Source organism: Mycteria americana, chromosome 9 (assembly GCF_035582795.1).
Source record: "Mycteria americana isolate JAX WOST 10 ecotype Jacksonville Zoo and Gardens chromosome 9, USCA_MyAme_1.0, whole genome shotgun sequence".
Taxonomy (NCBI): domain Eukaryota; kingdom Metazoa; phylum Chordata; class Aves; order Ciconiiformes; family Ciconiidae; genus Mycteria; species Mycteria americana.
Window position 1 is genome coordinate 6,326,217 of NC_134373.1, and position 27,986 is coordinate 6,354,202.

The 27,986-nt window shown below is 43.0% G+C and overlaps 1 long non-coding RNA gene across 1 annotated transcript; it reads right to left on the reverse strand.

Moving 5' to 3' along the window:
- LOC142414621 (uncharacterized) lies at positions 1 to 27,907 on the reverse strand. The gene is made up of 5 exons (XR_012777136.1): positions 27,152 to 27,907; positions 26,487 to 26,955; positions 12,608 to 12,754; positions 5,320 to 5,499; positions 1 to 253 (listed from the first exon to the last, which is right to left on the reverse strand). It is a non-coding gene; the product is annotated as an uncharacterized LOC142414621 (long non-coding RNA).
- Positions 27,908 to 27,986: the final 79 nt, after the last annotated feature.

Consider the following 27,986-nt stretch of genomic DNA (forward strand, 5'->3'; position numbering starts at 1 on the left):
AAAAAAAGGGGAAAGGACAGCTTATGCTTTTGTGGGAAACAAATACTGCGACGGGCATCATGGAAGAGAGGTCTTAATGGAATGACACCATGTACAATAAATAGACTGTGCACTGTCCATAAACGTTCCTAGAGATCAGAGGGGTGATATAACTACTGGGAGAAACACTCAGAATATTCCATGTGCCGTGGAGGAATCGATGCCTCTAGCTCAGATGCAGTACGGTAGCAGCCTGTCTGTTTTCAGCAGCAGCCTGCAGGAGAGAAGGTGAATGCTGGAAGTTAGTCATTCACTTGCAGCTCTCCTTTGAACAATCATCAAAGGTGATGAAAAGTAAACACAGAAAAAAACAACGTGGCATTCGCCATTTTCCCTGAGATAATTATCTAGTCAAATTACATTATACTTTACATTAAGTATTCAGCAACAGTGTTGACACTAGATGTTTTAAGACAGGAAAAATTCTTATAATTTCTGTTAGAGATATTAAAATGCAGGCACATATTTTTATTAGAATTATTCATGCAGACATCAAAAAACATCATCTCACTAAGAGATAGCGGGGAAAGATTTTTTTCTACAAAGGAAAAATAGATTTTTACATAACCTCACAAACGATGAGCTTTATAGTAAAGCTTTGACGCGCTGCATTATGGATCTCTATATGGTGGTCTGGTAAATTAAACACAGAGGATTACTGCCTGCCTGCTAAAAGAGGAAGGAGTGACATTGTCTATAGCCCTTTTTAGAACAGATTCATTTGAAACAGTGGCTGGGAAATGCCATTTGAAAATGGACTTGTGTCAATACATATTCTGCTCTTACTATATCGCTGTAGTCACAAACCACTGCTGCTCTTCTGACAGTGTATCGAGCTGCAATTGTTGGCAACTTAGGTATTTGGCTTCACTTCAGACTGGGGAAGGAAACATTTAATTTCTCAAAAACAGCGTGACTCAAGCCTTGGTGCCAATGTCACAGCATTAGCTGAGCAAACAGAGCAGTCAAGGCAAAGCCAGCTCTTACTTATTCATGATGGGAAGAGCTGCGAGCACCAACGAGGATGATGAAGCAGTGGAAAGTATGGCTATGGCCCTTATACACACTGTCCCCGGTGCCATATTTGCAGTCTCTGGGCATGTTCAACAACCGGTTGAGCAGTTTTTTGCCTCCTTTCCCCTTGGAAACACCTGGGCTAAGGTGACCGGGAAAGGCAGCCCTCCTGCCCCGGCATTGCTGAGATGTTTCTATCGGTTGGAAAACTCTAGGGTCCCTCTAGTGCCCAACGGAGGCAATGGGGAAGAAAGGTGAGCTGAAAAGCTCCTTCAAATGATTATCAACTACTAAGCAAAATAAAAGCTTCCACTGAAGATAGTATGTACTTATCCCTGGCTTTGCATAACAAACTATGTTCAATTTGTTTCTGTTTTGGACAAGATATCAACTGTATCTCATCAGCTCATATAGTAACATTTCCATGTAAAAGCCTTCTTTTTTCTGCCTGTCTCCCATTTGATAACATTTACCTTTTAAAGATTATTTGGAGATATTACCTGTTTGTAAATGTATTCCTCAAGTTGCTACAGGAAAGCTTTAAGCAAAGGTGAGATCTAGCCACAGTGGAAGGACTTGTACCAGAGCAATACTGCCTTTGTAGACCTGAGTTATCTGTGGTCTTTTTGTCCAAGGGACCGTAGGTACCCATGTGAATTAAGATGGAAGAATTAGCTTCAGGGAGCTACACTCTAATTTACTAAATGCTTTTGATGTCAAAAGCCAGCCTCTGCATGAGAAGTAGAATAATTTGAAAGCAGAGAGAGAGGGTACAAAATACTGGTGCCACCTGCTCTTGGGGACACAAGGAGACAAGAATTGCAGTAGAAAATGCACTCCAGCGGATGTCTCCGTTTCTCACTGCTGTGATTGAAAGCAAAGGGTCCCCAGATAACATGCCAAAGTGAAACATGGACAGTCAAGGTCCCTTACAGAGTATGCGGTTATGCGCAGAGCTTCCTTCTTCCCCTGTCATTTCCCTAACCTGGCTACTTTTCCTCTGAGCTCTTGAGGTTTTGTGACACCTTGGTGATGGGGCTGGTTCCTTTGATGAAGAGAAAAAAGCTGGATGTCAGACTTGTCATGTTAGGGACATCTCACAGGAGGTTTTATAAACATATTCAAAAGGAAGCGAGGGCAGTACTGATCCCTGCAGGATTCAGCTGTAGAAAGTTCTTAGCCTAAACCAATTTTCACTGCTTTAACCCATTTTCTGGGGCATAGAGGAACAGTTCAGCTATTAGGTTCCAATCTCCACAAAAAGAAAAAAACCCCAAACCTCTCTAGGAAAATAAGTTTTGTTGCTCTTAACATTTTCAAGTTAGAACAGTGAGTGATGATTTCCGAGAAGTAATAAATACAAGTTTGTGAGCTTGGTTTGTTTGTTCTGCCATCTCTAGCTTCTCACTAGTACAACTACTGCCTTCTTTATCTGTCCTGAAAGCTGTGGGAATAAAACTACTGCACCATTCAGTCTTACTAGGTCTTCTAATGAAATAAATAAAAAACAAACATCCACTGCCTACCTACAAGATTGAACAGAAGATGAACAGAACACACGTTAAGGTTTAAGTAGTGAAATCTCTTTACACATTGCATCTGTAGCAAAATTATATGAAAAAAGTTGTTTTTCAAAATAAATATGAAGTATAAGTTACTGAATAGTCAAACCTGTCAGAACATGAGGGATATACTATTTTTGAGATTTGATTTCCTGTTCTAGGGGAAAGTCTGAATTTTTCCAACAGTAGCTACTGAGGATTAAAGTCCTTAGAAGGAATCTATTACTGTGCTTGCATGCTTGTACATGGAAGCTCTTCAGTTCTCTGATGCACTGATAGCTTGTTTTATTAATGTGGAATTTTGATAAGGCTTTTTACTTTTTAATATACTCCTCTTATGTTCAAACATGTAAATGTTACTGCATTTTCCAAGCCTGAAGCTTAAATTATCAGCTGAAAACAGATTAGCCTAATCAAGTTAACACCACAATACAGGGCAACATAATTCATTTTGGTTTTGGGGCTTTGTAATTTTCCCCTTTCTGTGAATAAAACACTACTCTTATTTGCTAAGAGAGGGGAGACATTGCAGACAGAATGAGGAGCTATTTTCTCACCAAAACTTGAGGTTAAGCATCAATGTACTTGGGCTCTTTCCCATGACCAAGCTTCAAACTCAGCCTCATACTCGGCTTTTGTGCAAACAACAAATACAGCGGTCCAGTCTAGGTTTGAGAATGGCCTCAGCCTGATCAATGAGCAACCCATCACATCTTAGTGTGGCAGAAATAATTCCCCAGCCTGAGGAAGGTGGTCCTGAATGCCTGAAGACTACCTGTTCATGTTATAAACCTGCTCCTCTTCCAGGGTCATCGTCAGCACGTGACTCTAATGGTCTGCTTTGTACATGAAAGATGAGGGCTGGAGTCCTGAGGGGTAGCACATACATGCCATCTGTAAATTCATGCTAGCTTATGCCCATGTATTTGCCCACAGTTATCCAGCTGCACAAATCAGTACTCCACGTGCAATTACCCAATCTGAATTACAGATGTTTTCGTGTGTAAGCGCCTGGTTTAATGAATTGATACATTTGCTGCAACCAGCTTCAGAAATGCAGCCTGAGCACCTGAATGTTATCTCCTGAAAGCAGAGCTGAAGAACCTGTGGGATTGGTGAAGACTAGCAGCTGTAAACACAGTAGCGTAGTCTGTGCCATGCCAGCAGGCGGATGAACTTATGTAAAAATATTTCAAAAAAATGGTTGATCAGATCTTTTTAAATCTGTCGTCACTATAGGAAAGCAGTAGTTCATGCAACGCAATGGGGCAAATCACTATTCAGCCTAGCAGTCACACAACTACATCTGTTAGTTGGGTTGACGTAAGCCACTTCTTTTTCAATTACGACTTTATTTTATCATTCAAAGAACCTGTACTCCAACCCAGTTCAAAGAGGAAAATCAACAGTGCAGCTTGGGGTGCTTATTCCCATAAAGTACCTCAGCCAGTGATCTAAACAGAAAAAAAAAAAAAAATCAAAACACAGATTAATTCTGCCTTGAATCTTGTATACTGACAAAGGACATGCAAGACAAATGTAAAGCACTTCATAATCAAGGAGCTGCTGGGTGAAGAGAGAAGCATTTCAGGTGGTTGCGACACCTGTAAACATCCATTGTCTGAAGCGACTCCTTGCCATCAGTCGGGATTTCTGATTTTCGAAGTGTCTGCGGATGCTTGCACAGGCTGGTGCATTGCCATGGATACCGTGGTGTCAGCGCCGAGGCTGTTAGCACATGGGCTGATCTGTTTGTGTACCTCTGGAGCGAAAAGAAAGAAAAATCCCATCGTTTGTGTGGCTGCTAGCAAAGGGAGCCTGCCAGTGAAATGAAATTACTCCACGTAACGGTTTTCAGAATCTCCTCCTCTTGGAAATGATGGGGTAGTAAAGAGAGGGAAGGTAATGAAGCAAAGGAGCAAGAAGAGCTGTCAAGCGCTTATCAAAACCCCTTCCGCATAGCTGAAGGCAAGGGTCCTTACATGACAACGTCAGCTATATGGTCAAGAAAAATCAATAGGAAGGTTTAATAATTCAGTTTCCTAATGGCCTGGCATCACTTTCTGCAAGAGACAGGAAAAAGAACAACAACAAGGATAAAAGGTGAAAAGGAATGATCAATAGACAACGTAACACAGAAGAATAACTGGCTTCTAGCGATACCCTGGGAGCCAGCAATGGATAGGCATTATAAAACTAATATTTAGCTAGTATACATATAATGCATTTACCCAGGCACAGCTCCACTGCTACGGGAGAGGCAGAACAGGTTTAGAAGTGATAGGCAAGTGAATACACAGGAAACAAAGTAAAAAAACCTGGGCAGTGATCCAGGCTATTTTCAAACTTTGGCTTTTGTGTTGATGTTAGAACAACCCCATAAATTATACATACATATGGCACAAATCCCCATGAGCTGAATTCCCATACATTAATGCAGTCTCTTATTAGGCAACAACACAAAGCTGTCCCACTTGATTACGAGTTTTTGGGTTTTGCCCTGTTGTTCTAGAGGGAGCTCTACAAAGATTAGGCACATCACCGTGTGTGTCACCGAGAGCTTTTCTTGCTTTTGAGTTTGGGGATCAAAAAGCACTAACACATTCACAGGGGAGGTTTGTTCCTCACTGCTTACATAGATGGTTAAGTTAAATAGCTGCTAAGAACAAGAAATAACAACAATGTGAGGTCACGCTCGGTGTACCTTTTCTCAGTAGGGCTGTGTCACTGTATACGAACCAGAAATCCAGTGCACAATATTTTATAGTGAGCTCCTCTCTTCTTAACTGACCAGGTTTCATTCACGTTGTTTCCTTGCCATAAAACAGAGAAAACGGACTTGACCCATCCTGTGGTCAACTGTGGCGTCTCCCCAGGCTCACATCTGTAATGCAAACACCAAGAGCAATGTTTGGAGACACAGAAGATAAATAAAAGCCAAAACTGCAATCCTTGCCCTTCCCGTAGGTCCCCTTGGTCTGGCATCACACTGGAGGTGTGGGCAGGGACTTGGTTGCTTTCCAGCTACAGACCAACATGGCCAGTTACTCCAAGGAAGCTCCTTGAGCACGAAGCCACTCCAGCCTCTCGTGGCCTCACGCTGGTGACAGTCCAGCACTGTCAAGCTGCTGGCTCTTATCTTTATTTCCTATTGCTGACTCACACTGAAGGCAGCTGAACCTCAAGAAAAGCTTTCCCCAGGCTACCTTTCCACACAAACCCCCGCCACAGTCACCACAGAGGTGAAGCGTGAATCCTACCAGATTCTGCTGGAGGTTCAGAGAAACCTTCTCCTGCGTTCAGATCAACTGCTATTAAATTCAGCTGTCGAGCTGAGCACTCACCTCCAGACTGTTAATTAATGTTGCTGGAAGCACAACGCTGTCATCTTTAACATGTAGCTGCTGTGGGAACCAAAGACGTGTCCTGGGCAATCGGTGGCATTCATTTTCATGAAACTGCAAAAATGCAATCGCAGTTTGTAGAGGTATAAAACAAGTCATCTATGCAAACCGGCAGGGAAAAGCTGAAAGGCGTCACGTTGCAGACACAGATCAATACTTACACAACATGTATGGCCGGTTCTGCAGTTCACATTGATAATGCATCACATAACCTGACTCCAGTAACCAGGGCTTAACTCTGGCAATCAGAGTTTTTCGTCTCAGAAACCCCCAAGGAGCTCCTCTCCTACCCCATTTCCCTCTTGCAAGGACCTTCATTCAATAATTTCCCCCCAAATACACACATTCCTTAAATCAGTGTCTCTGGCCACGGTCTGCGAACAACCCAGCTCCAGCTAAAGCCGAGCTAGTGACAACCAGAGCCATGTAAGCAAAAAGCTAACAGTCATGGTCGCTAAAACCTCAGCATTCGGGACCTGTAATATTCCTGCACATACATTGATGAGCATCCTTTGGGTCTTGTCGTATTTGAAATGCTTCAGTGCCCGCTCTGCTATGGCTCGGGCTCTTATTATAGAGTCTTGTAGCTAAGCAACAGTCACCTCATCTGGGCAGTCCAAATGATGTGGCAAGGGCAAGTTATCCTGCAGGAATATGCAGTGGCAATTCAGGAGGAAGGTAATACTTTGAAGCTGGGTGTGTTAACCATGCTGGGAAAACCTCTGTGGCCTTCAGTGGTCTTCAACCCCAAAAGAAGTCAAAATCAGCAGGTGACCTTAGGACAACGGGTCTACACTCACCGTGACTGAGAAATAAACCTAGAAAAATGATCTGCAGGGCTGGGAATTTGTGGTCTTCCATTTGCTGGGGAAAGGAAAGTGGAAGAGCATCAGCAAGGTTAAAGAAATACAGACAGGAAAGTTTTACTAGCACTCAAAATAGGAGAAAATCCTGATCCAACCACAGCTGGTGGTAGAACTGCCACACCTGACACGGAGGCTAAAGAGGAATCATGAGGAAGCGTTAAAAACCCCCTCTCTGTTACATAAACAAACATTTAAGAGAACCCCTTCCTGGGGCTGGAGGGTGGGGGTCAGACTGAAATTCCATCATTTAGTCCTGGGACAGTTGGCTGGGGAAGCACCACTTCTGCCTTCACTCCTGTCAGAGCCACTTGGTAAAGCACTGCTTCGGAGCACGAACAGCATCAGCCCCGACGGGGCTTTTTGCTCCACGCCAGGCCTTGGTCCCAGCCTGGTCAAGCAGTATAAAGACCTGCAGGCACTTTTTGGCCAAAAGAGCATGGAAATTAACTTTTTTCATCTGCATAGAGCTCTGAGGTAGGAATAAAATGCCATTTGGCAGCATTCCTGAAGCAAAGTACATGCACCATCAAATACAACTGCAGCACTGAGATATTCCAGCTGCTGCTGCCCAACAGGCTAATGCGCTTCTCTTCTAACATCACCTTCAGTCTGTTTTTCTTAAAACATTTACAGACATTTATGAATTAAGCCTCACGCCACACTCGTGACGTAGGAAAGGGCTGGCCGGAGATACACAGCAACTCAGTAGTTAAGATGCCAGGCTGGAAGCGAGGGTCACCAAGCCACTGTCTTGTCCTCCAAAGCTGCCATGAGGACAAAGACATCGAAGTGTGCCAGGTAGCCTGTGCCCACCTGCTGGGAGCCCTGTCATTTTTAGGTCAATAGTAACGTTTCTATCTCCTTTTCAGATGGACTTGGGTGGGCACGTCAGGGCTGCACAGAAACTTGGTAGCAGATGCAGAACCAGAGAGTTTTCCAACCCGATGCCATAAGATCACGTATTTTACTGCTCACTAGAATTAATTTTTGTTCCTCGCACCTTCTGAGCCATGAAATTCATAGTTAATTCTTGCTGTGGAAATCACAAAAGCTTCCCATTATTGACGCCTAAAGCCCGAGTCTTAAGCCCAAATTTAGGAACTGGCGTTGTCATCAATGACTGGGCAGCTCTCCCTGCTTTCGGTCAGGATTTACACAGGATCTACCAGGAACATTAGCCTCAGGCTATTCTCTGCCTATCAGGTGACATCTTTATGGGGACAGATGCAGCTGATTTGCAGAATTCACTGACAGAGGACTCTGTGAAGGTGAAAAACCCACAAGGGCTCAAAGAAGGTAGAGATAAAGTCATGGAGGATCGGTCCATTGGCAGCTACTGAAGGCAGGGGGTCAGACGTCTCACCCCCAGGCATCTCCGAGCAGGCAGCTGCTGCAAGGGGGTACCACGAGCCAGACCTCTATAAGCTCTCTCTGCTTCTCATACTCTTTCCCTAACCATTTAGTACTTTTCGTTATACTGTCTATCTGCTGGTCTGAAACAGTCGCGGCAATTCTTCTGTTAGAAGGGAGACCGTAAAAAAATTGTGATTTAAACAATGCATCAAGTTTAGCCATTTCTCAAAAAGTCCTTTCAACTAATAACCTCAGAGCAGAGATAAAAGGGCATTTCTGCAGTAAATGTGCAAGGCTCTTGACTCATCTCACAAAGTGACTGACAGCCATAAAGTGTGATGTGATCTAATTTTAGAATTATCATATAAGACTCCGAATTTATTTTATTAAAGGGAGCTATAACTAAATTTTGATGCCATTAGATCATACAATCAAATATTGGCTTGCTTACAGGCCTTTGTATTTTGCCCCACGTAAAAAGGACTGTATCTACAAATGGATGTCTTCTGAGATTTTCTCCTGCAGGATGTCTGACAGCTACCGACATATGAAATGAATCCTTAAAATCTAAACCAAAATTTTTTAATCTACAGAATGAATTAAAGAAAGTTGTGGCTTGATGTGGTGACCTACTAAATGTTTGCTACTCAGTGAACTCCCCAAATCCTAAACCCTTCCAGGTAAGTGAAAAATAATTAACTTTAGCTTTCTTCCCTTTCCAGATGAGACGATAAATAGCACTCTCTGGGTTTTCTTAGGCAACAAAAAGAATACAGAAGAGGAAATAGATTAAACATTGCCATATCATTATTTAAATCACATTAATATGGCCCATCCAACTAAAAACCATTTAGTCTCAGTAGATGGATTATTTTTGGATCTCAGAAGTTATAGCTGAACAATACAAAGGCAGAATTTTCGAGGCAGAGGGCTTGGGACCCATCAGAGGTTCAGAATTTGATGGCCACAATTTGAAAATTACTTTTTTCTTAACACACAACGAACCACCCCAAAATAACTTGGTTCTAACAGCAGCCAGAAAAAACAATCAGCTCCTAAACTTTAGCACTGTAGATAAGGTCTGGACTGATTGTCTCGGTTCACTGCAAAAACAACTTGTGGAAGCGAAGTACAGCAATATTAAAGATCCATTAGAGGTGATGGTTTACCCAGAAAGGCTCAATATTTGCATCCATATTAATGTGTGAGCCGACATACAGACTCAACTATGAACACTGGGTTTTAAAAATAAACAAAAGCCCAATACAGCTTGCTATTAATAAATAATGGTAATAACAATAAAGCAATAAAATACAGGCTAGTTAATTTACTTTTGTAAGAGCCAGTTCACGTAGGATGCTTTCAGAGGGAAACATTAACCATTATTATTACTTGCCCGCAAAAAGCTAAAGCAAAAAGCACAGCCATCCTGTAGGTTGGAAATATTAACGATAAAACCACCAGCGTTGCCTATGTCCTGGAGAGAGAGAGGAAAAAAGGGAGAGAAAGGAAAAGGTTCTTTAGTGGAAGTCGGTTCACTGAGCTTTTAGGTTATGCCTGTATGTTCCCTGTTTGGTCCTTCCCTGCAGAAAGGAACGAGCCTTTGTGCACAGCATGCAAGGAAGAGCCGTGTCCTCCCAGCAAGCAGCACGTGGCCGCGAGGTGCCTCTTTGGCTGCTGAGGGCTCCGTGCGGAGCGGCAGCCTTCTGCAGCCTGGACTTCTTTTATGTGTTCCTATAGATGATGATATTACTGTAGCCACATTCTCCAGAGTGAAATTTTGGATATGTCCTGGGGAAGAAATGCAAGGCTCAAAGCAGAGTCACAGGGGTTGTGACCTGAATTTTTTCTACAAAAACAAGAAAGTAAGGTGTGTGCTAATCTTTGTACGGCAGATTCATTCTAGAAAGTACAGCTTCCTTAGTGTTACCGTCAGGGCCAAATTAAATGACCTATTTAATTCAACTGCTGTCTTGATCGGACTTACTGATCCTTTTTGACCTCTCCATTAAAGACATAAAGGTATCTCAACAGTTGTCTTAGAGAAGACGAAACATGTAGTTGAAACCTGCAGATTCAGGATAAGAACAATTCCCAAAATGTAAACTGTTATGGTGCTTGAGCTAATTCACATGCAGCGTGGACATCTGCACAGGGAAACAGCTCAAAGTCCTAATCGTACCAGCTGGTCCAGGCTAAGCCATCCCCCCTATTTGGTCAGAGCCTTGAGTCTGCCAGTGAGATTTAAGTTCTTGTGTCATGGAAGTGCTTTTGAACATTTTCTCCTATAAAAACTTATTTTCCCCATATCTTGCAGGACAGAAAAAATTCCGTATCATTTCATTAGGTAAAAATGAGTTCCTGTTACCCAGAGGATGCTGCCTCACTCATGTGGGCAGGGGGAGTGTTCAGCCTTCAGCATGGTGTGTCCTGGGCAATAGAGGAATGAGTAATCGGCTGCCGGTGGCATTTTGAGATAGCTTGCTTTCATTTCTCAGATTGCTGCTGAAATCCATGATGATATAAGATGACTCCAGGCTCAGACAGACTGATTTCTCAGTGGAGCTCTACCTTGAATTTCCTTCATTAAATATATATATATGCACAGACATATATTAAAAAATGGATCCTACTCCAAGAGCCTAGTAAATTTGATGAAATGGCTCCCATTGGCTTCCTCGGGCACTGGTTCAAAATATTAATCTGATTATCATTATGGCTCAAATTCAGCAAGGTTGTTAAGTACATATCTAACTGAAAGCACCTGAACAGTCCCATTATGATGATTTGTGGATTTAAAAATAGAAATATGTTTAAATGCTCTCTTGAACTTGGGTCTAAATGAAATCAATACATGTCATGCCTCTTATTCATGAAATATTAAGGGCAGATACATAATTTATTGTGCTCTGTTTATGCATATGTACTTAGCACTGATTATTCTGTAATAGAGCTATACATAATTTAAACTGTATAGCACCCACTTTATGGGGCAGGGGGGAAGAAATCTTCGTTAAACCCAGAACAGTACACTTCTTGGTCATGTGGGGATTTATTTTAGTCTTTTAAACTATGGATGCCTGGATGATAATTCTGTTCTCAGGTGTTGAAAAGCCCTTTTCCAGGGAGAAAGAAATCACAGCCTCCTCTACAGCTCTGGGAGAGGAGCCCGAAACCGGTGAGTGGCTGCAAGCCAGCGGCCGGGCAGCACCGAGATCTGTGCTGGCCTCTGCCGACAGGCAGGACCGCAGCGAGTGCCCAAATCACTGCAAGAGCCTCCAGCGCTGCTCAGGACCATCCCTCACCAGCAAAGCTAAGAAATCCCTTGTCACATTTAATGGTGCGATCAGCTGGACAGGAAAAAAGGGAGCCTGTGGTAGTAAAGCCCACGTTACTCATTCACTACCGGGGAGAACTGTCATTATTATTGGTTATTTCTGTTCTGGTTCTTGTTTGCCAATGACATCATGCTATCTGTGGGCCTTCCAGTAATATCTAAAGGACTCGCTGAGAGAAGCATTCAAGGGCAGACTTAACTATATTTATGCATGGAAGCGCATTTCTACTCTGCCATGCGCATCAGGGAGCGTGTCATTAACCTGCTTAAAGTCAGCATGTGTTTAAAAGCGTTGCTTGTCCGGGAGACGGGTGACATATTTAGCACTTGCCTCATACGGATGCGTTTTAAAAGCTTTGCTGCCTTTTCTCGCAACATGACCCTTCCCTGCCCACACCTGGGACAGGCTTTGGCTCTGCCGGAGAAGGCTGTTCCCAGCAATTCAGACACTTCTGTGCCCTGCACAGGCAAAGCGGGCAGCTCTGCCCATGGCTGCCTGTCTCCTAGCTCCAAGGACATGGTTCCCCACCGAAGTGGGAGAAAGGGCAAGAAGAAACAGAGGAAAGAAACAGCTCAGAGAGATCCCTCCGAGGCAGGTTCCCCACCTCTGGAGCTGGAGCTGGCTCCATGGAGGAGCTGTGTCAGGCAGCTCATGCATCCTCTGGCACTTCCCCAAGCACCCTAGCAGAGGGAATTAGCTCTAAAGATGATGCAAGGGGCTATCTTCAGTCAGTGTGGCCAGATCTGCCGGTGGGGATGCTGCAATAAGACTAAAAGCCCCTGCCGCTTCTCCACCCCATTCTGGATTTCTTTTGCTGCGTGGAAATGAGTTAAGCAACACAACCACCACCAGGTAACAGCAGGGAATACTCCGAAACCTCCCTGCTTCCCAGCCTGTGTTGCATGCGTACGCAAATATGCACAGTTCTTGATAAGCAAACAGCTGTTAAGCAAATATCGATGCCCCTTTCTTCTCCTGGCCTTCCACAATTACTCAAATAATTGAAATAAAGTTATTAAGGCCAGACTTACCAACTTTGTCACAGGCAAAGCTTACAGCATGAAAGTCTCTGGCAGGAGAAAACACACGGGGCGCAGTTCTTCCAGGCGTGCTCTGTGTCGAGCCCCGTGCCCTGCCATGCAGCAGAGCTGCTCTGCTCTCACATACCTGGGGCTTCACTGCAGGAGAAGAACAGAAAATGCTCTCGGTGATGTTAGGGGCTCACCAAGCTGTAAGCACACACACGTGATTGATTGAAGTTGTGCTCTCGATACAGGGTCACTCTTGAGCAGCTCCTGCAACCCACCTTTCAACTTCCTTATTGTGAATGGGGGTTTCAGCCCACTTTGTTTCATTTTACTTAGATTCACCTAATTCTTCACCTCTTTAAGTTTGTGGGAAACAAAAAAATAAAATCACCAGTTTTGATTCAGTTTCAAGTTCAAGCCAATCCAACTGCGATTTCATGTGGCTTCTGGCAGATAATGATGAAGTAAGCAAACTTTATTTGAAGACTTTGGAAAAAAACATGAATAATTTTTTTACATTGCAGAGGATTTGCTCAAAATGTTCCAGCAGTAGCACCGTGGGATATAAATATTTGGCACTGGTATTGTATTCACCAAATTATTAACACCAGAGAGTTAATACATCACCCATGACTTCTCTATGCCAATCATTTACTAAGCATGCAAGGATGAAAACCTGGCAGAGAACAAGCCCCCCAGGTAGCTGCTTGGAAAACCCCTCTGGAACGCCATCGGGAATTAGTCTGAGCCACCTGAAACGCAGGAGGCACATGCCCGGCAGGCAAGCGCTGAGCTGTGAACCGGGCTGTGCTCGTACACGAGGCCACCTCCCCTTGAAACATCAGACACGTGCTCAGAGCCCAGCAGTCAACTGGGATAAAAATTTGGAAAAATAAGAACAACCCTGCGGCTTGGACTGGACATGTAGGTCAAAAAGGTACAAGGATCAGGAAATTCTTTGCTGCACTGCCACCAAAGTGTCTTTTTTTTATTCTGTGGTTACAGGGATGGATGGCACTATACTGAAGTCACGAACACAGTTCTGTATGTGTTGCCCATCTCCATCCACCTCTAGCTTTAGATTCGTAAGGAAAGGTGGAGAGTTCCCACTCCCTGAGCAAGCCAAAATAAGTTTCCGATTTCTTTGCTGAGCCCCCGTAGCCCAATTTGAGTCTGGTCTCCACGTACATGCACAGGTAAGCTTCACTGAACTCACTGACTGGCTGTGTACGCAGATGGATGCAGTATTACCAAACACCCTGCAAAATAAGAGCTATGGAACCCTTTCCTTTTTTTTCTCCCCCCTAAAGAAGTAATTTTTAAGTGCTGCCAAGAGTTACGTTACTTCTCTAAAAATAAAATGCAGCATTGTCATGTGCAGCTACGAAGGCTTGGTGATAGATGGCGCTACACGAACATGAATTTGGTTTTTAAATAACTACATTAAATATTTACTATGACATTTCCTTACACACGAAGTGCACCTGAGCAGTGTCAGTATTTTAATTGTTTCTTACACATGCATAAATAATAGATTAGAAATAAAAATCAGGAAGACAATTTACTGAGATGTCGCAAGACAGAAAAGGGAATATCCTCTGTGATTCAACTCTCAGCAAAAAACTCTGATACAGTTGCAAGTGTCCCCCCTTAGCCAAGAGCTGAAGGGCGGGAGCAGGAGGAGGTGGTTGCAGGTAACACACTGAATCAGTTAATTTCTAATTTCCTGGGTCCCAAAATACCACTGGCAGAGCGTGCTGTTTCTAATAGTAAAGCTGCTGGAATAGAATATTGAAACAGCCCTGGCAAGTGCAATAACAGGAGAGGTAAATTTCCATTTGACTTAAACACCGCTCTGGTCCTGGCTGGTGGTGGTCAGCTGGCAAGGGAGCCTGCTGGAGGAGAAGACAGCCTCAAACCACAGCGAGAAGGGGGAGAACCACAGAAATAGGGTGAAGCACATAGAGTGAAAAGGGCATCCAAAGCACATCACATCAGTAAGCACATTGGGGAGTAAAATTTGCAGAGACCCATGATAATGTGAAATGTATAGAGCAACAGTAACAAAAAGCTCAGCATTTTATTTTAACAAGCATCATCCTCTTCACTCTTCATCTGTACGAAAAAAGTTCCTAGTGACTCATAACGATGTTCTCTGCATCTCTCCCACACCTACCCTCATAGACCAGATACTTAAAGAGCAAATGTGATCAGGAATGTGAATTTACCTTGTTTTTTTCATGTTAGTGCTAGTAAGATCAGTGATTGCCTGAAACCAGCCTTTGACCTGCTGGACTGGCTTCACATTTGGGACTCCTCTGGAAAGTGCGTTGCAGTAATGTCTAAGTGGTGCAAATGCCTGCCAAGGAGCAAGGGGAAATAAGGGAGCACCAGGGTTGAGAGAAGAACAGTAAAAAACTAAGCCACAAGATTTTGTAAAATGTAGTCCTTCATACTGTGAGCGCAAGAGGTTTGCTTCGTCCTCCACACGCACGGATTAAACCAATGCAAACATCTTTTCTCCACTGGTGATTTAGAAAAATGGTAGCACACAGAGGCAGCATGAGAGCAGGGAAGCTCAGCACGTGAGGCTAAAAAACCCAGAGGAGACAGAGCAGCAATGCCAAGAGGCGTTCACAGAGCAACCACCTCTCTTGCTCCCACTTTTGAAGCAAACCCTCGGGTTGTCCCCAGCTCCTGCACTTTGATTCACGCTGCAGAGCGGCCTCAAGGCATCCAGACCAGACTGCTCTAGGATGAAACTAAACTGGCTCATCTGGTCCTGTCACCAAGGTGAGCTTAGGCTGCAGGAGCAGACCAGAGCCAGTTCAGTGTAAAGCCTGGAAAACACGCACAGCACGAGGTCAGGTCCTCAGCACCCACCGCCTCTGTTTGCAGCGGCTCTCCCGTTGCACTGCCTGCCACGCAGGTGCAGCCCTTGCCCATGGCAAGGAGATGCCAGTTGGTTCCTTCACGTGCGCCAGCACTCCGACTGCCTTGGGAGGACAGGGTCATGCTCTGGCCAAAGAAAGTGCCAGTGTCACCTCGTCCCTCTTCTCACCGGACTCATACACGCATTGTTCTGGTCGGTGCCCAGAGCTTCATTATTCTGGTCGGTGCCCAGAGCTTCCCTCTGAGCTTTTCCTTGGGATCAGCATCGTGTGGTGACAGCTGGTGGAGCCCCATCTGCCAGCTGGGCCCTGCAAACTTCCACTCCTCCTCTCTATAAATCTCCATCCCCACCTCCTCACGGCATTCAACAGTGAAGTGGGAGAGCTCCTAGAGAGTTTTTCTTGCAGAACTGAAATGGGGATCATATAATCTTTATGGTATTAACTGCATTATTAAATCTGCAAGATCTGAACCGTATTTAATAACACACTTGTTCCAAACAGAGCAGTTAATCTTCCACTATCAGCTTCTAACCCTCAAAATATTTGTACTCTAGCAGCAAGGTTTGTATGGGCTAAGCAGTAATTAAAACATTTAAGAAGCACCCAGGGAAGCCTCCTGAGCTGTTCTGCTTTTCCTCATTTAAGTTCATAGGGCAAATAAAATCTGTTGTCCTGTCCTCTAAAAGGAGTTTGATATTTCCTAAAACTCAGTAGGCCGGGGGGAGACTAATGTGGGCAGAAATGCTAACTGTATCGGGGAGGAAAAAACAGCTCCCAAAGCTCACTTTTTTAGTTCTGAAGAGGCTTTGAGAAGTGTTAAGGAGTTCTCAGAAGTCTTTTTACAAAAGACACATTTAAAGGCATGAAAAAAAATCAAGTTATTTAACAGTAACGATGGCAGCAATTGCTCATGAAGCGGCTGTGAGCGCCCTAGCTGGCACTGACAGTCAAGACGTGCAAGAGGGATGGAGGGAGGGAAGAGGATGGTGATTCCTTTTTGTACAATTGGGTAAATCGTGCCTGCTAAGGGGGGAAATACTGTAGGAGATGGAGCTTGCAGCCATGTATCTGCCATGGCATGATGCTCACATAGGGGTGATGCATGGCTGCATCTCCCATAGCTGCAGTTCCTGCCATCCTCCACAGCACAGGAATTAAACCAAGAGAGTCACGTCAAGAAGAGATATACATCCACCCTTTGGAGTCGCCAGTGCCGTTGATGTATGATGACACTTTGAACCAGTCCTTCCAACTTTGATAGCAAAAGAGCAGGAAAAAGGCAAGGGCTGGCCCATAGTTGGAGACTCCTCGTCTGCAGGGCTGCTGTCGCTGACAGCCAGCTTCCAGTTCCCAAGGAACAGAGATCAAAGCACTTGATGAAGGAAAGCAACTCTGTTCGGGTCAACACTTCATCTATTTCTTCCCTCCCATGGAGATTAATGCACCTCACATGGCCTCCAACTGCCTTTGTGCAGACGAAGTGGAGCAGTTAGACAGCTTATTGAGTCTCTGATATAGAGGACTTGGAAAATCTTTCACAGAGTAGTTGGTTGGGAGACGGACACATTTTAGCAGTGAGAATCACGGCTATCTGCTAAGCCAGAGATGTGCAGAGGTCATTTACAGTAAGGCTGTGAACATCACTTGGTGATAGACCCTGCCACCTCCATGTCCCCTGGTCATTTCAGTCCCCTTTCACTCCGTCCTCCACCATTCAAGCTCTGCACCCTTTCTACAGATTGACATCCATGAACTCTACCCTGAGCCAATACCGATGTTGTGTCCCATGCAACTAGTGCTGTTCCCGCTCCCTGTCCCCACCTCCATGGGAAAAGCAAGTGAGACTTTTACAAACAAGGAGCAGAGAAACCACGACAAAGGCATGCAATGTGCTGCTGAACCTAAGTGCTCATCATCATCACTTTATGAGTCTCCACAACTCGTCCTGAATCATGCAAACATCCCAAGCTTCATGAACTCCTTATAGCCTTTTTAGTCTTATGCATTCAACCTGGCAGATTATAGGTCGCAGCTACATATATCCTATTAGAACATATATCTATCCTTTCCCTACAAGTTTCCCATGTAAGCCCTGCAACTTGTCAGCAAGTAGCCTGCTACTCTCATTGTGGTTAATGTATCCAGTTCTGTTGACTTGAAAGGCTGGGGAAAATATAGTTCGCACAAAAGAATCTATAGTATCAAGGACTAAAAGACAACTAGCGTTTGAGTATTAGAAAAAAGGCGGGGGGAGGGAGAGTGTTAATGCAAGCTTTCAAAAAATGTATCAGACTAATAAGAACTTTACCAAAAAAACAAAATAAAAAACAAACCCCAACAAATAAATTTTTCAATATTTCAATGAAAATAGAGCAAGTATCTGCTATTTCAAGTTAAGGAAACAATCTTGCACTAGAACAAACAAGAAAATTACCATTTATACGCGCAGACCTAAGCATCTGTTGGCTACAGATAAACTACAGCGGGGCTGGAAGTTTCCCTGCATCATCTTTTTGGGCAACAGGAAAGTGTAAGCTTGCAGAGGAAAGCAGGGACATTTCCTGGGTTGTGAGAATAACATGGGGGAAAGGGATCCACAGCCCACCACAAAGAGAGAGGGGGCATCTCGGAAGGGGATGAAATAGCTGTAAAGCTGTAGTGCTCTGACTTTAATAGTAGGCAGGAACTGAAGATCTGTTTTCCCACATTTAGGAGAACCATAAATGAGGAAGTTTGGAGCATTAGCACACCCGTGCAGACAGAGTACTTGAGAGAGAATCGGGTTTGTGGAGGTACAGGAAATATTCACATTTAAAGCCACTACAAACTTAATTAATTAAATATCATAACGTATTCATACCTAAGTCTCTTCATTTTTATCCGTCACCTTAAATTGTAGATGTAGCTATAGGTAAACAAGCAAAGGAAATTTGTAACATTAACAGCAGATTTTTAGAATTAAATATTTCAAGCAAACTTCTGAATAGCCTGCGCTCAGTATATTTCTTTTTTTTTTGTGTGTGTGTATCTGTATCGTGCTTCACAGGTCAAGCTGTTCCAGCAGCCTGATACAGAATTCATCTGGGAAATGCTGGAGGGAAGTCTAAGATTGCAAGTACTTTTTTCCCCCCCTTCCTCTTTAATTCCTGTTATTTGCCTGCACAATTGCATCTTAATTTAAGCTATCTTAAAAGTATTAATGAGCCCATTGTGTCTTCTATCTCTGCTTAAATAGCTGGAATTCCAAACAATGGTCATATAAAAAAATGCCACTTTCTTGCCTGGATAAATAAGGAAAGCTGTAGATCTTCAGCAACTGCTCAGCGTCAAACTTCTGCCGCGTGTCATTTCTCAGCGCCAAGGGAAACGTACAATAAAGCTCCATTAGCTGCTCTTGCCCTCAAGCCATCACACCGTTATCTCAGGCTGTATTTTAGGATAGAGCAGGAGGAGGAACACACATGCTGTTTTTACAGCTCTCTAGTGCACTGAAGGCAATTGCTTACATCAGATCATAGCGATGGACCACATTGCCCCACTGTTTTAGAAGATCAATCAGTTTTATGGTTGCTTCAGTTTTTTGGGGGGAAGGGGGCTTCAAGGTCTGCGTGCAATGTCAGAAACTCAAAAAAAATTTTTTTCAATGTGACTCTTAGCCTGGAATTTCTTTCAAAAGTATTTCTTTCAACTTCACTTGTTATACAAAGATATTCACAACTGTATTTTGCATTCACTGTTGGTTACAGAGCCAGTTAAACTGCAGCATTAGGATGAGATATAGCCTTTGGCAGGCCTGAGAAGACCACAGATAAGGACATATACAATAGATATAAGGAAAACTATTTTCACCATGAGGGCAATCAAACATGGGAGCAGATTGCAGAATCTCCATCCCTGGAGATGTGCAAAACTCCAGTGGACAAGCTCCTGAGCAGCCTGATCTAACCAGACTTAGATGACTTCCAGTGGTCCCTTCAGATCTGAATTATTCTACATTTCTATTCATTTCAGAAATTGGTAGGAGCTCCCAAAAACCATAAGAGAAAGTTTCACAAAGGATTAGCTCATGGCAAACAGCTGGTAAGTTCTTAACCCATCACCTGCTAGGTCAGGTTTTGAAGAGGTGAAGCTCTACATGAGGTTATTGTACCCTACACGACATGGTGCAGTATGCAGAGTATTTTTGAATACTGAAAATACACACTGTCTGAACATGCCACCCCTACAGGAGGCTTCCCATTGTGCCCAGTGCCTGCAGATTAAGGGCTCCTAATAGAGTTGCTCTGACAGGGAGGCAGAGCTGTTGCTGTCTGCCCAGCCAGCGATCCACAGGCTGCAGACCACCAGCACCAGCAGCTTCAAAGCAGCTGCTGCAGCCAGATCTGCAGAACTGTGCCACTTCTGATGGAAGCGTTGCACAACAAGCAAGTGGCCTCTTCTTCCAGAAAGTAATTCACAAAATCCCTATTGTCCTGGTTAGCCAAATGTTTGTTTCCCTGTTAGGTTTCTGTACTGTAATTCTGCATCTGCTCAGCTGTGGTAAGACATTACAGCAGACATTAAGCAGCAGCTAATGGAGCTAAGTGTCTGAGAGTGAGAAAAAGCCAAAATATGGGGCGGCACTTAGTTTCTTGCAGGCTCCGCTCCCTTGGAAGATGAACTAAGTGCTGGCACTTAGTCCCTTACATACCCCACCTCCTGCAGGTAAGCAAGCCAAAATAATCCTAGATCTTCTCATGCCCCTGCAAGGATATTTCCTGCATCTCTGTTTGGACACCAGCACATAAATACTCTTACTAAGCTAAGTAAGAGGATAATTAAGCATAAAAGAGGTCAGAACTGCCATTTCAGATAGCTCCCTGAGCCTACCTAGTAGAACACATTGGAAGAAGAAAGATGCTTTGCGTGGCAAGGTGTCTCCAAATTTCTAAAGTCATCCTATTTGGGTAGTCAAGAGTGGGTTTTCTGCACTGTTTACAAGCTGCCAGTGGGAACATATCTGCATTATTTTTGAAAGAATGAAGGGAATTAAGAATGAGAAGCTTCTTGGGTTTGGAATTTCCCAATTCATGGGACTGCTCAGAAATCCTTGGCTTCCAGTCAACTCCTGCTCTTGTAGTGAAACCAAGAAAGTAAAAGTTAAAAAGTTAACTCATTTCTAACACAAATGTAACAACAACAAAATTAAAAAACAAAGTTCAAATTGAAAAAGGCATTTAACTACATTTTCGTAGTGTTGCTCTGAAACACTGATCCGCGCTACTGGACTCATAATTCACTTCAGAAAGGATATTTTGTGATTTGCTCTGTCTCCATCAGTAACGTATCAGTAATTTTACAGTGCTAAAGCTTGGTAGGAAACACTTCTGTTAGCCAATACATTTCTTCAAGACTACAAAAGACTCCTCCTTTCCATGTTGGAACAAACCACTATTGTGACTTTTTTTCCATGACAAACAGCAAAGGCAGGGAAAACCTCCCCAGAGCGCTGCTCGTAGCAGCGCCAGCGGGGCCAACGGGGTGAAGAGCGTTCAGCTTGGGTCTTTCTTCTCCCTTCCCTACCTCTTTCAAGCACTGCAAGCCCCGAGCCAGAGACCTGTCTGCCTGATGAAATATTACCGCTTGGATGACTCAAGCGAGATGATCTGGCCACACTCCCATCGAGTTAGTCAAATAACATGGCTCTGACATCTTCTCTGGAGAATGAATCACACATGTAGGAACAGGCAGCCATTCAGACATGTAAAAGGAAACACAAAGCTAGGCATTCTCCTTGAAAGTTCAGGGAAAAAAGAGAAATTTGCCTCCCAACTAAGCCTTTAATTTGTAGCGTAACCCACAGTCTTCCCCTCGTATCTAAAGGGCAGAACTTTTAATGAGGTCATGTGGGAATGCATAGTTAGCATATTTTTAATCTGTATGCCTAAAAGTAGATTTGTTTTCTTAACAAGTGCTCTCTTATCATCCTGACATGCTACAGCCCCAAAGACCGACCTATTTTCAAAACCACTTTGAGTCAGGGAGAGTCTCTGCACAAGTTACATCAAGGCCTTAGTAATCTTTCAAAATATAATTAAAAGAAGCAAGATAAACAGCATCTCGTAAGCCTTTGGAAAATGTGATGCGCTTCTGTTTTATGCGCTTATTTCTCCCCTGAAGAGATTACAACCAGAATGAATAGTTTATATGCATTCTTAACCAACATATTACTCAATTTGTTTAAAAAGTTGCATTTCTATTATGTATCCTGCTGACAAATTTTGAGTAGGCAGAATTCATGAATGTTTCTGGGAGTCACGAAAGGAGAAACCTGTGTCCTTTCTGTGCATCTAAGAGTCTGAATATTCCCATTATGGCCAACTTAATTTAAAAAAAAAAAAACAAACCAAACCCAAACACATATGGGGCACAGCATAAAAGAAAAAGTATTGGGAAAAACATACTGGAAAACTCAACCCCACTATTCCAGAATATCAAGAATGTCAACAAGTGGCAATGGTAATCAAGAAGATAGAACAAGAATGTATATTAACAGAAAGTCGTCTACTTGGCTCTTATGAAACTTCTTCACCTTGTAGCTCAAGATCTGAAGAGTGCCTGTGGCATGGACATTCGGCATCCTGAGAAAAGTGAACAAGGTGACACTGGATAAAATTGGAGACCTTGTGTTGTCCCCTCTCTTTCACTAAATAACAAATGTTATTACTGATGCTTTGTATTAAACAGCTAAAATTAAATTCTCAGTGCTAGGCACCAAGACTCACCCATGAAACAGCTAAGGCATTCTTAACCTCCTCACATTACCATTTCCTACTCTGCTCCAAATTTTAAAGAGCCTACAGGCAGCCTAAAGACTTTTTTGCCTTTACAGACTTAATTGTGAACCAAGAGTAAAGTTTTCTAATTTTACCAAAGATAGTCATTGTCGTTAGTTTTTGCATGGCTCCTTACCCACAACTTTACTTTTTCCAACAAATGAATATATTTTACCACAGTGCTGTCACTGTATTTATCATATCACTAGGATGTGCCACTTCAAAATTAAATAGAAAGCAATTCTAAATTAAGCTGTGATTATAATAAGAGCTCCTAGCATTTATTTAGTTCCTTTAGACCCTGGTCTGAAACCCACCTGAGTAATGAGAGCCTTAAAGAACCTTAAACAGCATCCTCTGGAATGCAGTGTCGGTACCAATTGTGGTGGTGCAACGCCAGCCATGTTAGAGAAGTTGATGCCCATCCCTTCCCATAATAAATCCTCACGGTAATTAACCAATTTCAATACTATCTATCCCTGTGGATCCACTTTTACTCAAGTTTTCTCTGGAGAGAGAAAAGAATTTGCTATTGTTTAGCAATAAAAATGACAGCTCAAGACCAGATTTTTCTACAATTATTTCCTATTGTCTTGAATTTTTTGAGGTTCAAGCTTATAACATCTGAGATGCTGGGAAACACATCAGTTAGGCGTAGTCCTCCTTGGCCCACTCTGCGTTAACTTTCCGCACCAGTTTCACTGCACGGCCAACCTCATCGTTGCCCTCCATGCTGCAGCTTACAAAGCATCCAGTTTTCATCAATTCACACTGAATTAACATCCTTCTTTCCATCCTGTACCTTAAAACTCATCATTCCTCTTACAATAAGACTACACAACCAACAAATTCCTGCATGAAAATCTCCACAAAAATATTCTACTGTCAGCAAACTCCTACGTGAAAACCTCCAGCATAATTCTCTACCATCAACACATTCCTATCAGAAAACTTTACGTTATCCCTAAGATTCCCACTCAAAAAGCATCTGGAAACAAAGATCCACTGTCCCACCACCAGCTAAAATACCCCAATGACCAGTGCAAACTTAAAACCAGGAGTGCACTGTGATTTTGTTGGCATGTGTTAACGCAGAGCTGGGTTTGAAAGCTGCTAAGTGTATACCTTACAGTTTCGTGTGGCATTCACTGAAAAATCAGTATTTGCCCTTGGAGAAGTGCAGAGAGAGAAGCTTTTTTTAAAGAGCCAGAAGGAAACTGCTCTTCAGTGCTCTGAAGTTGAGGGTAATCGGGGAGATCCGTATCTCCCAGGAAATATCTTCCGCTCCAACCAGAACTTCTGCTTGCATTACCAACCTGCAGACCCCTACCCCAAGCAGAGATTTGGCCCTGAAACGCTGAAAAGGTACAAGTACCATTTTCCAAGTGCAAACTCAGCATATTCAGAACTTCATAGCCACAGTCACAAAAATCAGCATCATCAAGAAATTAGAGCAAAACCTTCAATTCACCCTGTTAGGGTTGCCTGGCTCCGGTGCCCGTACACAGACCATTCAACACTGAATGCAGCTCTCACCGCAGAAGGTGAGAATTACAGAAGTAAATAAAAAAAAAATCAAGAAGTTACATAGCTGTTAGCCAAACCTGCTGCCTTTTTATGAGACTAGAGCTGGCGTTCATGTCTGGGTAACTTTCAGGAACGACATTTGCAAGCTTGATAAAACATTTACAATTTCTCTACCAGAGGATTCTCATTCCTACAGACCTTTACCACTGATTAAAGCACATGGCCCAAACACACCATCGAAAAGCAAACAAACGGAAACTAATCAGTGTATTCCATTCCAAGGTAAGATGATACGTTACGTATTATTGCAGTAGGCAAAACCCAGCCTTGCCATACCAGCTACATTTTACCCAGCTCCTCTAATTACTCCTTTTCTTTCCCTGACTACTGGGAGGGCCAGTAATGGGCCACAGCGGGTGGCATTTAATGTTACACTGGTCCCAGCAGCTGCAGCTCTGGCTTCACTTTGGGCACAGCTTTAATTAGCTGTGATACTTTGGGTGTAAGGACAGCTTCAAGTTGATTTCTCTCTCTCTTTTTTTTTTTGTTTTTTAAATAGAATTATCAACAGGCGTATTCTTTGTCTCTCACTGTGAAAAGGGATGTGAATATTAAAGTTGCCATATTCAAAAGGGTAGAAAGGTAACCTAAAGAAAGCCTATGTTTCAGGAAGATTCCTACTTTTAATATCTAGGTTTACAAGAATTTTTATGACACAGGAGTCTGTGCGAAGAGTTTGCAGGTTACTGATGAGACGGCTCAGTTTTGCTGCTCATCGTCGTACGATGCTACGCAAGCAAACATCCCCAGTAAGGTCAGCGGGGCTTGTTCCATCCTTGGGGAACGGTGCAAACAGTAAGACATTGTAGGACACGCGCCTGGAGGTCCAGAATGTGAATCCAGAGTAGGAGTTTTCCATATTCTTCTGTTTTACAGGCTTGCAAAATGGGGAAATGTACAGTACCGGCCATCTAAACCCACAGGCAAAACATCAATTTAAAAAAAAAAAAAGTGCTCATAATTGTTAAGACACCCTGGAAATATTGAAAAATAGCATTTCAATGGCTCTGGTATTGCAGAGGTATGGAAAGCACTTCCCACATTGAATAATCCTTACCATTCGAAACAATTTGCTATTTAACTGAGAATTTAAAGTATGCCCAAGATACTCTAGCCTAACCTCTTCCTTTGAGGCAGAGCTGGCCGTGACTGCCATCTCTGAGGGCACATCCTTCTGTGACTAAATATATTAGTGTACAGGAAAACCTCCCACCTTGTTATTTACCGGCTTTTGTGGACGGAGCAGAAAACACCGCTGCCTACAGTGAAGTGACAAAGCCCCATGCGTGGCATGGATAAAGAAAACTCTTCAGAGTGAATTAGCTGTTCTGTATTTTATGGACAGCTGCTAGGAGTCACAAGTTAACTGCACGATGTTGGCACAAGCTAACATACCTCCTAAAAGCCAAATTAGATTCAAAAATTAACATAAATATTTTAGCAAACTGGTGCCTTTGTATTTTTAATACGTTGAAGCTAAAAAAGCAAACTTTTTTCTTTGTTAAGCAAACTGTTAATTAATAAATAGCACTGAACACTGAGGTTCCTAAACTGACACCTGGGAAGCCACTGTCTGAAATACCTATTTCCAGGCTGCCAGTCCATCTGGGAGAACATCGGTTAAGTTTGCCAACCAGAAAGCTAACCTCCACCCAAAAAAGTATCCAGTTCACTGCATTTCAATGTAACGCTCTCTCATTATGCAATTGTACTTTATTTTGAGACAATCTTCCCTGGCAATAGCTCATCGTAGCCTGTGAAAAGTTTACTGCTTGGACACACTTCCATTTGGTCAAAATTTTCACTAAAAATGGTTGTAAATATTGCAAAAACAGAATTAGAAAAAAAAAACCCTCTTCTCTTTATAGGGAGATTTGTTAGCATATGCCTTCCTCAAATGCAGGCAGTTCCATTGCTGATGAACTGGCAGTAATCTCTAATAATACTATTCGCTTCAGCTTCTGTTTTTTCACTTTGGATGCCCAGTAAAGTGATATAACTGACTTTTGAATCAGCACTGCCTCCTTTTGAGGCTAGTAGCTTTGTTAGGATAACTATTTCTCATCATACTACACCATTGCAAAAGAAATAAATTGGAAAAAAAAAAGTATCTCATTTTTGAGGTAGTAAATCTACTGCATGTGATGTAGTCTTCACCAGAGTTCATCTGCCTTACACTTCTAAATACCACCTTTGAATTGCCTTACATCTCCCATCTTTAAAGTGGCATTGAGCTAATATTTATTAACTTTTCCACTGAAAACAGAAACTCTTCACTTGCAAACACTGCAAACTTTATATGTACATATATAAAAAAAAATCTGCACATATCTAGCTTAGAGCTTGATCCCTGTTACTCCAATTTTGTATTTGCTTTCATTCTGCTTAGCATCCAGAAAACTCAAAGGAGGCCAAAGAAAATCAGTGACACTTGTATCAAGAAAAGATTTTTTTTTTAGAGCTTTAATTTATCCAACCTTTTTGCCATGAAATGAACCGTTGTACTTGGGGGTAACGTACAACCCAAAGCCGCTTTACCAGCCTGTAACACATCGTGTGGGAATGTAGTAACGTTTTCTCACTTACCCAGGTAAGCAATACCGCAAAGACGAATGTATTGACTTAATACATCCTTAATACCTGGCACAGCAATGGTACCCCCTGTTAGCCTTCTGCCTTGGTTAAGCAAGCAGTCAGAGATGAGATGCCCGAGACGAGCCATCAGTTCATGCAGCAGAAGGCAAGGAGACGGTTTAACTCTCTAGCAAGGGATTTTCCATTCCTGGCGCCAGCCATTGTTCCCGGAATAACCCCGTGGTTTCTCCCCAGAAGCTTTGCGAAGATGTTGTGTGTCTTTTGGTGGTTCACAAGCTCCGTTTTCCCTGGGTTTTGCTGCCTGCAGGGTTATGAAGGTGTTTTTCTAACCGGTTCTCTGGCATCCTTGGGAGAAACAGCAGGTAGCCTCCAACTAAGTTTCCGTGGCGTAAGAGAGTAGTTTTAGGTGTCTGCTTTGCTTCGGATAGAGTTGACTGCGCAATGGCCATGCACAGGAAGCCTGCAAGATGGAAATGGCTTAGCAGTAAGGAGCAGGCGTGCCATATAGATAGGACTAAACTAAAACCAGAGAAGTCACTTTTATCATTTATTGTATTCCTTAAAAATGAAATAATGGGAAAGAAAAGGACCTGGCTGGGACAGGAGTTACAAGCTTCAGTTGCACCTCTAAGGCAGTTGGAGATGAGGATGCTTACCAGGTACCAGGTAGTTTTATGAATTTCTGTTTGTGTGTTTGCTTGTAGGAGCAGCACCGCCTCTTCTCACGTACAGGCGTCGTTTTAAAGAAATATCCGTGGAAGGGAGAGTTCAGAGTGGCAGAATAGCATATCCAGAGAGCAAGGTTTAAGACATGAAGGTTAGTCAGACAGGAACTCCATTTCAAAATTCATTTTACTTATGTCCAGCTTAATGTGCACTAACAGACATTTTCATGCCATTCCTGTGGTTTGTATACTTTGACTGCAGTACCGATTTATAAAAATCACCAAGAAACATTGTTTGAGGGTTGGGACCCTGTCTTCCCATTACAGAGTCAACTCCAAGGACAGGATACTTCAGATATTTTTAAGAAGTAGTGTGGGGTCCCACTAAACACCATGTCCTTCTTTAGATCTAGCTCTGTCCGAGGAAGAGCTCATTGCACAAGACAAGCCTCACCTCACCGTCAGCTGGATGCACCAGTCAAAAACTCGACTAGAATTCATTAAGATCTGCTATTTAAAACAGTGTGAACTAGCTTACTTATTTAAACAAGATAGGTCAGCACACACTTGTTTGGGTTGCTCCGTTGGTTTCCTATAAAACTACAACTACTACAACTAAAGTTTGAATGTAGGTTGGTATTAGGCTGCGAAGTCTCTGAGGCTGGAGGTGTCACTTTAACTGTGCCTGGTACTGCGGGATGTTGTCTGGGGTCTGCTGCAAGATAAGTAAGAGGTTTGTTAAATTAGGTTCTTGTCAATATAGATTTGACACCTGAATGTGGAAAAAGGCAAATGGTTCACAGTAAAATGAACCATTTGAAAATGA